The 14,353-nt window shown below is 31.1% G+C and overlaps 1 long non-coding RNA gene across 1 annotated transcript; it reads right to left on the reverse strand.

The window, feature by feature from the left end:
• Window positions 1-3,949: 3,949 nt before the first annotated feature.
• On the reverse strand, window positions 3,950-13,520 carry LOC134719846 (uncharacterized). The gene is made up of 3 exons (XR_010107723.1): window positions 13,434-13,520; window positions 6,807-6,855; window positions 3,950-4,428 (listed from the first exon to the last, which is right to left on the reverse strand). It is a non-coding gene; the product is annotated as an uncharacterized LOC134719846 (long non-coding RNA).
• Window positions 13,521-14,353: the final 833 nt, after the last annotated feature.

Raw genomic sequence — 14,353 nt, forward strand, 5'->3', positions numbered from 1 at the left:
TCAACAAACGAGACCAAGAGCAAGGTGAAAAAATTGATACACATGTTGCTGCATTACGCACATTAGTCAAAACATGTAATTATGGTACAATAAAGGAAAGCTTAATTCGAGACAGAATAGTAATTGGCCTACGTGAAAATTCAACAAGAAAGAAGTTGTTACAAGATGCGAAACTGACTTTAAATCGGTGTGTAGACGTTTGCCGAGCAATTGAGAAAACTAGCATCCAAATGAAGGACATTTCACAAGAAAAGGTCCAGTATGTAAGGAGACGGGATCAGAAATCGAGAAAAAACTTTACTCCGAGACCGCAAACCGATAAGAAGTTTGATGATTGCAAGTATTGTGGAAGACAACACGTGCAGAAAAGAGCAGCATGTCCAGCATGGGGCAAAACATGTGGAAAATGTGGCAAATCAAATCATTTCAAAATCAAATATGAATCCGGAAGAACGACTTTGAGTGCAAATAAGCCGAATTTTAGACAAAAGAACAGAAGAACCGTACACAACATCGAACAATCCGATGATGAAAATATGTCCGATGAAGAATATATGTTCCTAGTTGAAGATGTAAACACCGTTGGGACTTTCTTCGACATTTTAGGATCAATCCTAAACTATAATTTGTTGACATTTATTAATTTCTTGACATTTATTGAATTAATGCCTGATTAAACAGATTACTATAAAAAAAAATGATTTAAACAAAACCTCTTTCAACTGAACTAGTTTCATGAATATTGATTTAAAAACCCATTTACAAAAAAAAAATTGAAGATCTTTGAAAAAAAAACCAAGTATGGCATATCAATTTTAAGTAGGTTCACGAAGGTGCATACTTTTAGATCTGCCACAATTGTGCCATGAGCGAATCTGCCTTATCAGGGATGCATTATATTTTACCTGGATATATACATTTTATTAAAGGACATTCTGAAAAAGACTTGAATTAAAAAAATAAACTTCAGCTGCAACCATTTGAAAGGGAGGGTAGGAGGGGTCTTGATCCCGAATTCCCGGGCTTAAAAACACGAAATCCCGAAATCCCGGATTTAAAAATACAAATTCCCGGATCCCGAAAAGGTCAATCCCGAAATCCCGAGCTTAAAAACACCCGATCCCGGAGTCCCGATAAAGGTCCTATCCCCCCTATCATTTAATTTGATATTCTAAGGGGGGAGGGGTGGCTATGGATTTTCCCATTTGAATTTTCCCATTTGATTTTCTGGGGAGCTATGGATTTTTGTTTTACGAAGAAACTTTGTTTTTCGCCGAAACCCTCACCTGAGGGTGAAAAAACATTTTTTCCACAGAGTTAGACATTTTTTCTCAAACCTTGAAACCAATTTTTTCCCCCAATAAAATTCATTGCCACCCCCCCCCCCTCCCCCCCCCCCGGAAATCAAATGGTTGCTGCTTTATGCAGTCACTATATATAATATATTATTTTGTATCGCAATAATTTATATGTTTTTCTTTATTTTGCAGATCTCAAAAGAACTGCAGGCAGCTACCACAAATTGGCGACAGACAGTACAGTACACCCATGGAATAGGAATGAACAATAAGATAATCAAAGAGATTATAATTAATATGTACATCTTATTTCTATGTCTCTTTCATCTATCAAGCCTACATTTAGAAATATACATTTATATTTCAATTTGTCATCTACTTGAGACGGGTTTCAGTACGATTTTAGACGAAACGAAGTCAGTGGTCACATGTTAAATTCTCTTATTATAAGTAACGGAATAACTATATTTGGTATGTGCGTACCTTGCAAGGTCCTCATCCCCGCCAGACAGTTTTCACTTGACCTTTACCTCATTTTATGGATCAGTAAACAAGGTTTATGGTGGTCGAGTCCTTGTCTCGGATACTATAAGCAATTGGTCTTGTATGTTTGGTGTATGGAAGGACTGTAAGGTGTACATGTCCAACTGACAGGTGTCATCTGACCTCGACCTCATTTTATGGATCCGTGAACAAGGTTTAGTTTTTGTGGTCAAGTCCGTATCTCAGATACTATAAGCAATGGGTCTTGTGTATTCGGTGTATGGAAAAACTGTAAGGTGTACATGTCCAACTGATAGGTGTCATCTTTTTTTAATACTAATTGCAATAGGTCACCTATATTTGGTGTATGGAAATATTGAAAGATCTATGTGTCAGTCGCTCTGGTTTTATTTGTCCTTGACCTCATTTTCATGGTTCTTTGCTCAGTGTTAAGTTTATGTGTTTTGATCTGTTTTAAGCAATAGGTCAACTATATTTGTCAAATGGAAGAATTGTTAACTGTACATGCCTGTCTGGCATGGTTCATCTTACCTTGACCTCATTTTTATTGTTTACTGGTTAACGTTTATTTTTTTTTTGTTAAGTTTATATGACAGTTGTAATAAATCTTTATATTTAGGACTATCAACATAATATCAATGATTAGTAAAGAAGGCGAGACATTTTAGCGTGTGCACTCTTGTTTGGTTTATGCGTTTTTTCTTCGTCTGTCCATCTATCTGTGCCGGTTCAGGTGAAAGTGTTTAGGTTTAAATATTTGGTCAAGGTAGTTTTGATGAAGTTGAAAGTCCCATAAAGTTGAAACTGAGTTTTTTTAAATGTGGTATGATTGCCAAATGAGACCACTTACTACAAGAGACCAAATGGCAGAAATTATTTAAGCATAAATAAAGAATTTCCTACATGTAATTATTTACCTTTTATATAAAAAGATGTGGTACGATTCTCGATAAGACAACTCTCTAACGCCGATCAAATGACCTAGAAATTAACATTTATAACTCACCGTACGGCCTTCAACAATGCGCAAAGCCATACTATATAGTCGTCTAAAAAAATCTGTATTTGGCAAATACACGTGTGGCTTTAAACATGCTATTGATTTAAAAATAACAATACTGGCAATAACGTACATTCCCAACATAAAGAAACAAATTTTACAAAGTCTTTTATCTAGTTCAAGCAATTTAAACATTTACTAATAACGAGATTTGGTAAAACTGCAAATTAGAAAATATGAACGAACAAAATCCAAGCGACTAGAATGACATAAATTATAACTACCACCAATTGGCTTTCAAAAATGAGCAAATTAGGGATGTAATAAAACAACATGAAATCAAACTCAGAGGAATACTTTGGAAATGCGATTTGTCAGATTGCCATTGGCGCAAAAAAAAAAACTCAAAGGAAAACAAACATAAAATACTAGTCCAATTATACTCGTACACGAATCATTTAATTCATACCAAGGTAAGCCGTTTGCTGACCCGTTAACCTAACGTCGTATACTGTTTCCTCTCGCAAATATATGCCAATAACATGAGTTTTTCCAATTTATCAACAAATATCACAAAGTTGATACCATATTCAGTACAAAGAGGAATAACAAACGAGCAAAAATTAAAAAGGACAAACAAAATTCAAATAAAGATCAGCCGAGCATGGAACGCTTCCTAGCAGAAACCTTTAGAACTCCATCAAATAAAACCAATGAAGAGAAAAAACACGTACTAAACAAACCGCAAGTACTCCTACTGATGAGCTTCACAAGAGAGAAGAACCTGTGAAAAAAACTAAATCCTAAGCTCATCCTAATTATAACTATCAACTACAAATCTTCATGTGTTTTAAATTGTATATATTGTATATATTTCTTTGTTTACTTTGTATTATAAACATACTAGTAATTTTGGGGCCCTTTATAGCTTGTTGTTCGGTGTGAGCCAAGGCTCCGTGTTGAAGGCCGTACTTTAACCTATAATGGTTTAATTTTTAAATTGTTATTTGGATGGAGAGTTGTCTCATTGGCACTCACACCACATCTTCCTATATCTATAGACTGTGTTTATCAAGTGAACAAAATTGTAATTTGTGAATGTGATGTCTATATTGTAGATAGCATACATTCAAAAGAGAAATATCAGAATAGTTGTTTATTTAAAAATGTAGTAAATACAGCATATATGAAATTATTTGTAAATGAAAAATGTATAGACTATGAATATAAAGGTGGTAAATCTGCTTGGATAAAAAATATTGTTCTATGCACATTTAAAACAAATGAAAATTGCTTAATTGGTTGGAGCACTAAATTAACGAAATGCAGTATTCATAGGCACACTTTAATCCTTTGCCATAATATATTCTTGGAATCAAGTAAAAAACAGCCAGTCTTGAAGTATAAAAGTACAGTTTCGGTAAATGACAATCTTCCGATGTTCTTTTCTTCAGGATATGAACATATTTCTATTTTTTATAAACATTAAAGAAACAGCCAAAAATATCCAACTGTTCTTGAACTTAGATATCACGCACTTCTTCGTTGTGCACATATTTCCAGAATTAAGCACTTCTAGTAAATTCATTTGGCTAACAACATTCTGTGACACGATTAATTCCATATCTGTAAAAGAATATAAAAGTTGTAAATACAAAAGAACCACTCGCGCTATCAAAATTACAGTAAATGACAATGCTAATGTTTACAAAATACAAGACGTTTTCGGAAAGTCAGTAATGAAACTAAAAATAGAAATTAACTTTACCTGTGCTATTTATAGGTCTAAAAATAACTACATGTTTATCTGGGTCACGATACATAGAACAGGTTTATATATTTTGCTAGATTTAAATAAATTGTTTAAGAGATCAACAATTAAACTTCTTTAATACTATAATGAAAATAAAAAAATTCCACATTTGCTCACTTTATTGTCAAGGTTTAGCGAGAAAGGAAAAGCGCTTTAGATTATTCTCTTGGTTTCAACAGCAGAAATGCGACATTTTAATGGCACAAGAAACTCACTTGTCAAAAGATATGATAAAGCAAATTAACAATGAATTCCATGGCAAACATCTTCACAGCCTAGGCACAACAAATTCAAGGGGAGTTTCTTACTTTATTAATAAATCACTAGACTTTAAATTAATTAATGAATTTTGTGATAAAGAAGGGAGAATTATTATAATTAATATTGAAATTCAAGATACGATTTTTACCTTAGTCAACTTGTATGCACCTAATGAAGTTCATGCATGAAACCAATTTTATAAAAAAATAAGTAAATTAATGGAAGAACACACTCTTGGTGATCTAATAGTAGGGGGAAATATGAATGATCTACTCTCAGCTTTAGATACAAAGAACAATAAATTACATAAAAAGTTAAAAAAGCCAGTCAATGGTTTAAAACAATTAATTAAAACATGTAAATTGATAGACATTTGGAGACAATTAAATAAAGATAAAAAACAATTCACATGGAAAAGAAAAAATTCTACAAATAAAGCTAGTAGAATAGACTTCTTTATAATATGCACACAAGCACGCCTAAGTACTGTATCTGCTGATATCAGTCCTGCACAAATTTCATTCACAGACCACTTGGCTATTTCGCTTGTATTATACATTTATGCAAATAATCGGGGTAAAGGATATTTTAAAATGAATAACAGTATATTGACTGATACTCAGTACAATAAACTAATAAATAAGTTAATTGAAAAGTATGAGCAAAATTTTAATCTTACAAATGTCCTAAATCAGTGGGACCTGCTAAAAACTGACATAAGGGAGTCTACTATCCAATACTGTAAATCAAAAGCCAGAGAAAGGAAAAATAATATTTTAATAATGGAAAACAAACTAAATCTTTTAAATGAAAGATTAGACAAATTACCTGATAGGCAAAATAATGAACTTTTTAATAAAAAAAAAAATTAGAAAAAGATTTAGAAGAGATATACTCTTTTAAAGCCAAAGGAGTCCAAGTTAGATCAAGAATAAAATGGGTAAAGGAAGGAGAAAAAAATACTAAGTACTTTTTATCTCTAGAAAAAATAGACAGGCTAAAAAATCTATTAATAAATTAATGACCAAAACCGGTGAGGTTACTGTTGATCAAAGTGAAATTTTAGATGTAAGTAAAGAGTATTATAAATCTCTGTACAAAAGTACATGTCCCGAAACTGAAATTTTAAAGACATACATAGAAAATACCCCCATTGATCATTCTTTAACTCCTTGTGAAAGAAAACAAGTGGATGGTAAATTTACTTCAGAAGAACTAACATCTTCTATTTATAATATGAAACTAAATAAGACTCCAGGCAAAGACGGCTTAACAGTTGAGTTTTATCGACAATTTTGGCCAAATTCAAAACATATTGTATTGAATGTTTCTAACACATGTTATGATAATGAAACTTTATCTGAGACCCAAAAGATTGGGATAATATCATTGATTTTAAAAAAAAAATGACCCTTTGTCCTTAGATAATTACCGTCCAATTACTTTATTGAATACTGATGTAAAACTTATTACATATACTTTAGCACAAAGACTAAAAAAAATCTTACTCCTAATTATACATAGAGATCAAAATGGTTATGTTAAAAATCGATATATAGGATTCAACGTACGCCAAATTCAAGATATTATAGATTATGCTGAAAACTTTAATATTGATGGAGCTATACTATTTATTGACTTTTCTAAAGCGTTCGATTCACTCGAATGGGACTTTATGCTGGAATCTTTTAAAAAAATTGGATTTAATAAGTCTTTTCAAAAGTGGGTCAAAACACTTTACCATGATATAAAAGGATGTATTTTAAATAACGGGTGTATTTCTGAAACCTTCGGGATTCAACTGGGAATTCGACAAGGATGCCCTTTAAGCGCGTTATTGTTTGTTTTATCAGTTGAAATACTGGCTTGTAGGATAAGGGATAATAATGATCTGAAAGGGATACAAATAAAAATTGATAAAAATACTCACAGCCTAAAAATCTCACAGCTAGCAGATGATACAACTCTCTTTCTAAGATCTAAAAATGAAATTAAAAATGCACTTAATTTGATAGAAACTTTTGGATCTTTTTCAGGGCTTAAACTTAATAGAAATAAAACAGAAGGTATATGGTTCGGTAAACTAAAACACTGCAAAGACAAATTTGAAAGTATCAATTGGAAAGATAAGGTGAAAAGTATAGGCATTTATTTTGGCCTGAACAAAAAAGAATGTGAAACACTAAATATAGAAAGACAGTTTGAAAAATCAGAAAGGATACTAAATGATTGGAAGAAAAGAAAATTGAGTATGATAGGAAAAATAACTATAATTAATACACTAGTTATTCCCAATATAACATACGTTGCTTCATTGATAAATCTAAGCAGTGAAATTATTAGTCAATTTAAAAAAATTCTTATTTAATTTTTTATGGGAGGGTGGTAGCGAGAAAGTTAAACGCTCAGTGTTAAGAAAAGATTATATTGAAGGGGGACTAAAAATGACAGATATTGACGCATACATTGAGGCTATTAAAATAAATTGGGTTAAAAGATTAACTGATGAAACTTGTGCTAACTGGAAAATCATACCTACTTTTTATTTTAGAGAGTTTGGGGAAAATAATTTAATATTCAAAATGAATCTTAATACTCATAAGTCACTAGAAAACCTTAAAAACTTACCTACATTTTACTTTGAAATTTTGAAATGTTGGATTAAAAATGGAGGAGGAAAGACAAAAGTACCTGATATGCCAGCTATGCTGGCACTTATGGTAGAAGCATCGTTTTGGGACAAAGAACGATAACTCTTGCTAGACGACCCATCTGAAAAGTTTCGTCACTCTCGTTAAATCTCGTACGATTATTTTTTTTAATGGCTGCCAAAATTCTCGTTTTAACGCGATCTTGAAAAAACGGGACAGATCGGAATAATTTCGATGTTAAATGCGACATAAATTTTTATTTGTTTGCAAAAACAAGAATTCAGAAATTTTGGCTACTTGTGTAGCTTATTTAAATTTTATTGTACCACGGAAATTACCGAAGTTATGACAACAACATCTGACGCCATGTTTCGTCTGCTTCAACATTCCATTATGAGTGAGGTCAAAACAAATGTCCTAAATAATCACAGGTACTTCATTCAAAAGTCACAAAATCATAGTTAACGAAAACAAATTTAGCGTAAAAGTTCCGCCCAGCCATGGAAACACAGAAAAAAACTCTGCAAGCAATACATTTCGCATTTCTTTTTACAAATTTGCCATGCCGGGCATGCGGGGTAAACTCCGGTGCACTGGTTGACCATGACTCCTTATGTTCATCTGCCACATATCATTATTCCCCAAACCAAGGAACAGTGATAATTATACAGGTTAATGTAATCACGGTTATTCATGTAGTCAATGGCGAATCTAGCATTTTTCATAAAAAAAAAGGGGGGGGCTGACGGGGCGCTCCAGTCATGCTTCAGTTATTCCCTATATAATCATCGTTTTTTTTTTCTCAAGAAAAGTGTCTCCCTCTGGATCCTATGGTAGGCCACAGACTCATTCAAAACTTATCAAAAGTTAAAACATTCAAATAATTCACAATCTTCTAATTTCGTTACTTTCTAAATGGCAAACTCTCAAGACATCTTTTCAAATTTCCATTCATTGATTATGTCACACCTTATACAGTCCCAGGAAATGGAAACTGTTTTTTTTTCTCTCTAAGTTAAATCATAAAAGGAGACTTGAGTCTGAGTAGTACATTTAGAACTGACTCAGTGTTCTCCCCAGGATCTTTTAGCATCAGGGTAATGTGATGCTATATTTTTGGATTTGATGCTATCTAAAGTGATTTTTTTATAGATTACATGTATGTTATGGATGTGATGCTATAATTTTTAGAAGCAAGATGGTATTTCTAATTTCCCTGTTAACCATGATGCTAAATGCAATTTCTGGGGAGAACACTGTGACTACTGTATATATTGTATGCTTCAATATTGTCCAAAATTGGATTTTATGGGAAGATGGAGTTATTATGATAACACATGAGAATAAACCATGATAGGTATATACAGGGCATGTTACTTGAAAGAATGTGGGCTACATCCTTTAAAATTCAAGCTGCAGCAGTCGCCTGCATATTTTATGCATCAGTTTATCCCTTTTCAAAACATTTTCACTCTACCAAGTACTTTATCACTATATCACTATCAGGTTCATATTTCAACCTATTTAGCAATACACACTTATGATATAACATCAAAGTACCAAAATTGTACTTAGTAACCAAATTGCACCTATTCAACAAAAAATACCTGCAAAAATCTTACAAGTTTTATTTCACCATGTGAAATTATCTTATTATCACCTTTTACTCTGGTAGATTAATTGATGAGTGATATATTTCTCTTTGAAGAAATTTAAAGGTCTGAGTGACTATAAAATATACAGAGAACAATTGTGGCAGAGTCATATTTGATTGATATATCAAATATGATATTGATGATATTAATTTTATTGGAGAGTTTGATAGTTTGGTTATTCATTGTTTCTAATTCTAGCACTATTGTTCTAGTATCATTCTCTTTTCCCTTTGGTGTACCTCTTTTCTTTCATATCATTTTGGAGGGAAAATTCTGACCTTTTGATTGGTCAATCTTTAGGCCAAAGGTCTTTCTATATATTTTCATTGTTTCTGGTAGATTGAGACTGCAGACATATTGGAATGCAGTGAAAATTACCTGCTTGATATATTCAATTCTGACATTGATGATATTTGTATTATACTTCTTGGATTTTCAATATTCTTATATTCAGGTCAGTTGATTAACCTTATTTCTAATTAACAAACTAATAGTATGTCATTTTAATACTTTGTGAAAGGATTGATTGTATGTATTGAATGGAGGAATATTTGGAGTATGAAAGAGTAAAAGATTAAATCATTTTATAAAAACACAGAGTCATATTAAACATTTTAATATAAAACATTCTAGTACTTTAAATATTATAAAGTTACAATAAAAGTGAAAGACTGATAACTTTGGTTTTTGAATAATACAAATCTCTGAAACTACATATTTTAGATGCAGTTGTATATTTTATTTAATTGGTGAAATAGTCCTGCCACTGGACTTATGAATGTTATATTTGTATTTATTCAGGATATGGATTGATACCTTAATTGTCAAGTTGTCAAATGAGTAGTGCTCAGATTTTAATGTACACAGCACTGTGATATTCCAGCTAGTACACTGACCTTTGTACCATATACATGGTAAGCATTGTGTTCTATGTTGTATATTTGTAATGTCTGTACTGTCTATGTTTTATTCAAGTAATTGTCTGTTTATGTGAATTGCAGTTTATGTATATCTTTATGTTGGTTAGAATTTGTATACTTTATATACAAATATATTTATTAAATGGACAACTCATTAATAGATTTGAGATGTATATAATTATTAATTATTATGAGATACATATGAATAATGTATTGGAAAGTTAACCAAAGAGTTAGATTTGAGTGCTTTTAGGACTTATTTCAGTATATAGATATCTAAAGGAATAAATATGAATTGTAGTTATTCCCCTTTGCCCATATGTTATATGTACTGTCTTGTCATGTGAATATTTATTATTTGTTATTATATGTTGTAGGGTCTTAAATATTGTGTATTAAAAGAACAGAACCCTAGAATAGTTTTCGTTGTATTTGACCAGAAAATACCCCGTTACACAATATCTGTTGTATTTGTTTAATGGGACAATAGAACTGCAAAAAGTTTAAATTTTCTCTCATGTGAAAGCAGTATCTTTTTGGTCACTATTTATGTTTTGCGTCTAAATAGAATTGTAACACTTTATAGTGACTGAGCAGGTTAAACAAATACTTCTTGAGAAACAGAAAAAGAAGACAACTTGAAACAGCACCAGTTATGCCAGTATACATGTATGTATGAATAAAAACTCAGATCAGAATAGCATGGACAATATATTAGTTCTATGTCCATGTGAATATATTGTGAGGAAAGTTATCAATAATTCTGCAGATAATGCAATTTTATAAAATGTATGGTTACCTATAGTTGTTAATGTTTGTGTCATTTTGGTCTTTTGTGGATAGTTGTCTCATTGGCAATCATACCACATCTTCTTTTTTATATTTTGTACATTTTCTGTTAAAATTTTCATGCAATCAGTGAAACATTCAAAAAAGCTAAACTAAATTTAAATACTGAAACTTTCAAACAATGATAAGTATTTTATTTACCAAATAATTCATGTTTCTGTGAGGGAAAAATAATCATATGCAATTTTTGGAATTTAAGGGAAAGAAGATCCTTTTACAGCGCACTGGCGCATGTCAATTGGGGATATATACTTACCAAATATATTTTCTTTATCATGATACTGATATTGACATTATCATAGGAAAATACACAAATTACAGATAAAATATTTAAAACACCCTATTGAGTGCATCTTCTTACTCGAAAGAAAATTTTTGACATGCTTGTATTTCCCATTTCCATTCTCAATTTTATTTTGCTTTCATATAAAAACTTGAAAAGAAAGCTACATCATGTACATGTAACAAAAAATATATGCAAGAAATGACATAAAACTGACTCTGAATTAGTACATGAAATTGATGTAGAACTCCCAAACTGAAGATGATCTGAAATACAAATGTTTTTGTATTCGAGTCAGATTTTTTTTTAACAAAGCCCTTCAGTACTATCAATTAAAATTATTTAGTCAAAATGTAACACTAGTTTTATGGTTTATCACAAAAAATTGGCAAATACGGCCTTATTATCACCTAAAAAAAAATACTGTGTTACTGTACAGACTGACATGTGCGGTTTGGGAAGTTTTTATGTTTTGAGATATATAAAAGTTAAATTTATTTTGCATATCTGAAAGATAAAATAATTTTTGGTGAAGATCTGGATTCAAAATATTTTTTAACCTATGCCTGACAGACTTTTGGCCAGATTTTTTATTCATCAATTTGGGAATCAGAATATTTTTTTCAGGAAAAATAATATAACCCTTCTGCCTTTTCCAGTTCAATGTTTGTTCCCTAAACATTATCCATCTGAACTTATAATTAAATTTTAGACATAAACAATACGTTAATTAGGGAGGGGGTGTAGGAGGGGTCCTGATCCCGAAATCCCGGGCTTAAAAAACGAAATACCGAAATCCCGGACTTAAAAACACGAAATCCCGATGTCTCGAAATTCGAATAAAGAATTCCCGGATCTCGAAAGGGTCAATCCTGAAATCCAGACCTAAAAACACCCAATCCCGGAGTCCCGATAAAGGTCCTATCCCCCATCGTTAATGTAGCCTAGGACATTCGTTCTGAACATGCATAAAATACTTGCCACTAGACGTTAAACAACCAACAACCAATCTATATAGAGGACATTGTCTTTGTATAAAGCTGGCATTTAAGGTAGCGCCTTCCTCATATTAATTATAGAGATATAAGAAAGCAAGTTATTTTGGGAAACCAATATATAAAAACAGGTGGTAAAAGTTTATATTATAGTCATTGGGTAAAGGAAAACATAATTTTTGTAAATGATGTAATTGATGATAAAGGAGAGATTTCTCATAAAACATTAGATAAACTTAAAAAGAAACAAAATTGGATTGCCGAAATATGTTCCCTTCGGAAAGCTTTACCCAAAAGTTGGATCCAAAAATTAAAGAGCAATATATCAAAACATACTAAAATCAACATAACACAAGACATTAAAATGTTAAGTAATGGATTGTATTACGATCTAGACAAAATTAAGTTTAAAGAAATTTATAATATTATTATCAGGTCAAATAAAGAGCTTCCAGTAGGTTTTTGCTCATGGAAAAACCAACTATCAGGTGAAAATGAAATATATTTCAATAAGAAAAATTTATCCTTCACCTTTCTTTTTTTAAAAGATAATAGATTAAAAATGTTTAGATGAAAACTACTGCATAATATTTTAGCTATTAACCATAATCTGTATCGCTGGAAGGAAGTTAATAGTGAAAACTGTGAACTATGTTCTAAATCTGATAGCTATAATAATTTTTTCTTTGAATGCACATGGGTAAAAAATTATTGGACATAACTACACAAAATATTTATGTATCTTAATATTGGGCAACATGTTTTTTGTCTACAAAATCTTGTAGTAGGGTACACAATTGAAGATGTGGATTATCAACGACTTAATCATATTATTACAATTGTTTGCTCTGTGATTTATAAATGTTTTTATTTATCAGAAAAGAGAACCAAATATGTGAATATGATGTCAGTCCTAAAAAACGAAATTGATATACAAATTTTATATCATCCGGAAAATTCCTTTTTGAGAAAATTTCAAAGAAAAATGTTAGAAAATTGATTCTCTGGCTGTCATATTTATATTTGATTGACCTACATTTTTGAGAATCACAAAAATGTCATTGAAATAAAACGAAGACAAATTTCTAACGAAATTGCTTTTTATTTTTTTGTTTGATTATCAGATATAGTATATTATTCAATGTTTAGCGTACTTGAAAGATAAGACACTATCTAAAAACTACCATAATTCAATTATACTGACCTCTTGATCCGATCGAAACCATGCTCTTTCACTTTCGATTAATCCAAAACTAAATGCTAAACAAAAGACGGTCAAAGTTCCGTTTTTCTTTTCATTGTAAAGTAAAGTACATGTTGTAGACAGCTATTACTCTGTTAATTGTAACTAACACGCAATACTACATGTATGTAAAATTATAAAAAGTTTGCCAATAAAATCCCCTGGTTTTATTGGTAATTAACCATACAGGGCAGAAACTTAATGCCATTGTTGTAACATTAAGGAGATTTGTTAACAACTATTATAGTAAAATAAAGTATATGAAGTTGTAAAAAAACCAAAAAAAAACAAAGAGGAATAACTCAATCTTTCTCACGATTATTAGATTTGTCACAAACTTTTTAAATCTAAAAAAACACAGCTATTAAAGTGAAATTTAGATTGTACTAAATCAATATTTCAATATCAGACCACCGGAGTATTTGAAATCCTAGCAATAATGTGCATAAATATCCTAAAATGTGGTTGTCGTTGGTTGTTGTTATATTTTCGTTTTGCGTTTAATCAATCAATCAATTAATCAATCAATGCTTGTTTCCGTTTCATGTGTTTAATACGGGGTCAAAGGTTTCGTCGTTTTCTCTCTCGGTTGTTCTAGTTTACCCTATTCAACGTATGAAACCAACCAACCAAGCAACCAATCATTAACATATGTTTATTAATGACAGTATAATTAAAACAGAATGGAAGAAAAGACTTATCAATTATTCAAGAAGAATTGAACTTTAATTATTGATTGTATTAGTGTACAGTTAGGTGCAGGCGAAGCATAACGTAACATACACACACATTAACAATGCGTGTAAAAATTTGATTTGTTTACTCAAGTTAACGCGTGCTTATTATAATTGCGTTAATGTGTTCAAAACGAAAATCTCAAA

This window comes from Mytilus trossulus, chromosome 5 (genome assembly GCF_036588685.1).
Source record: "Mytilus trossulus isolate FHL-02 chromosome 5, PNRI_Mtr1.1.1.hap1, whole genome shotgun sequence".
In the NCBI taxonomy this organism is placed as follows: Eukaryota; Metazoa; Mollusca; class Bivalvia; order Mytilida; family Mytilidae; genus Mytilus; species Mytilus trossulus.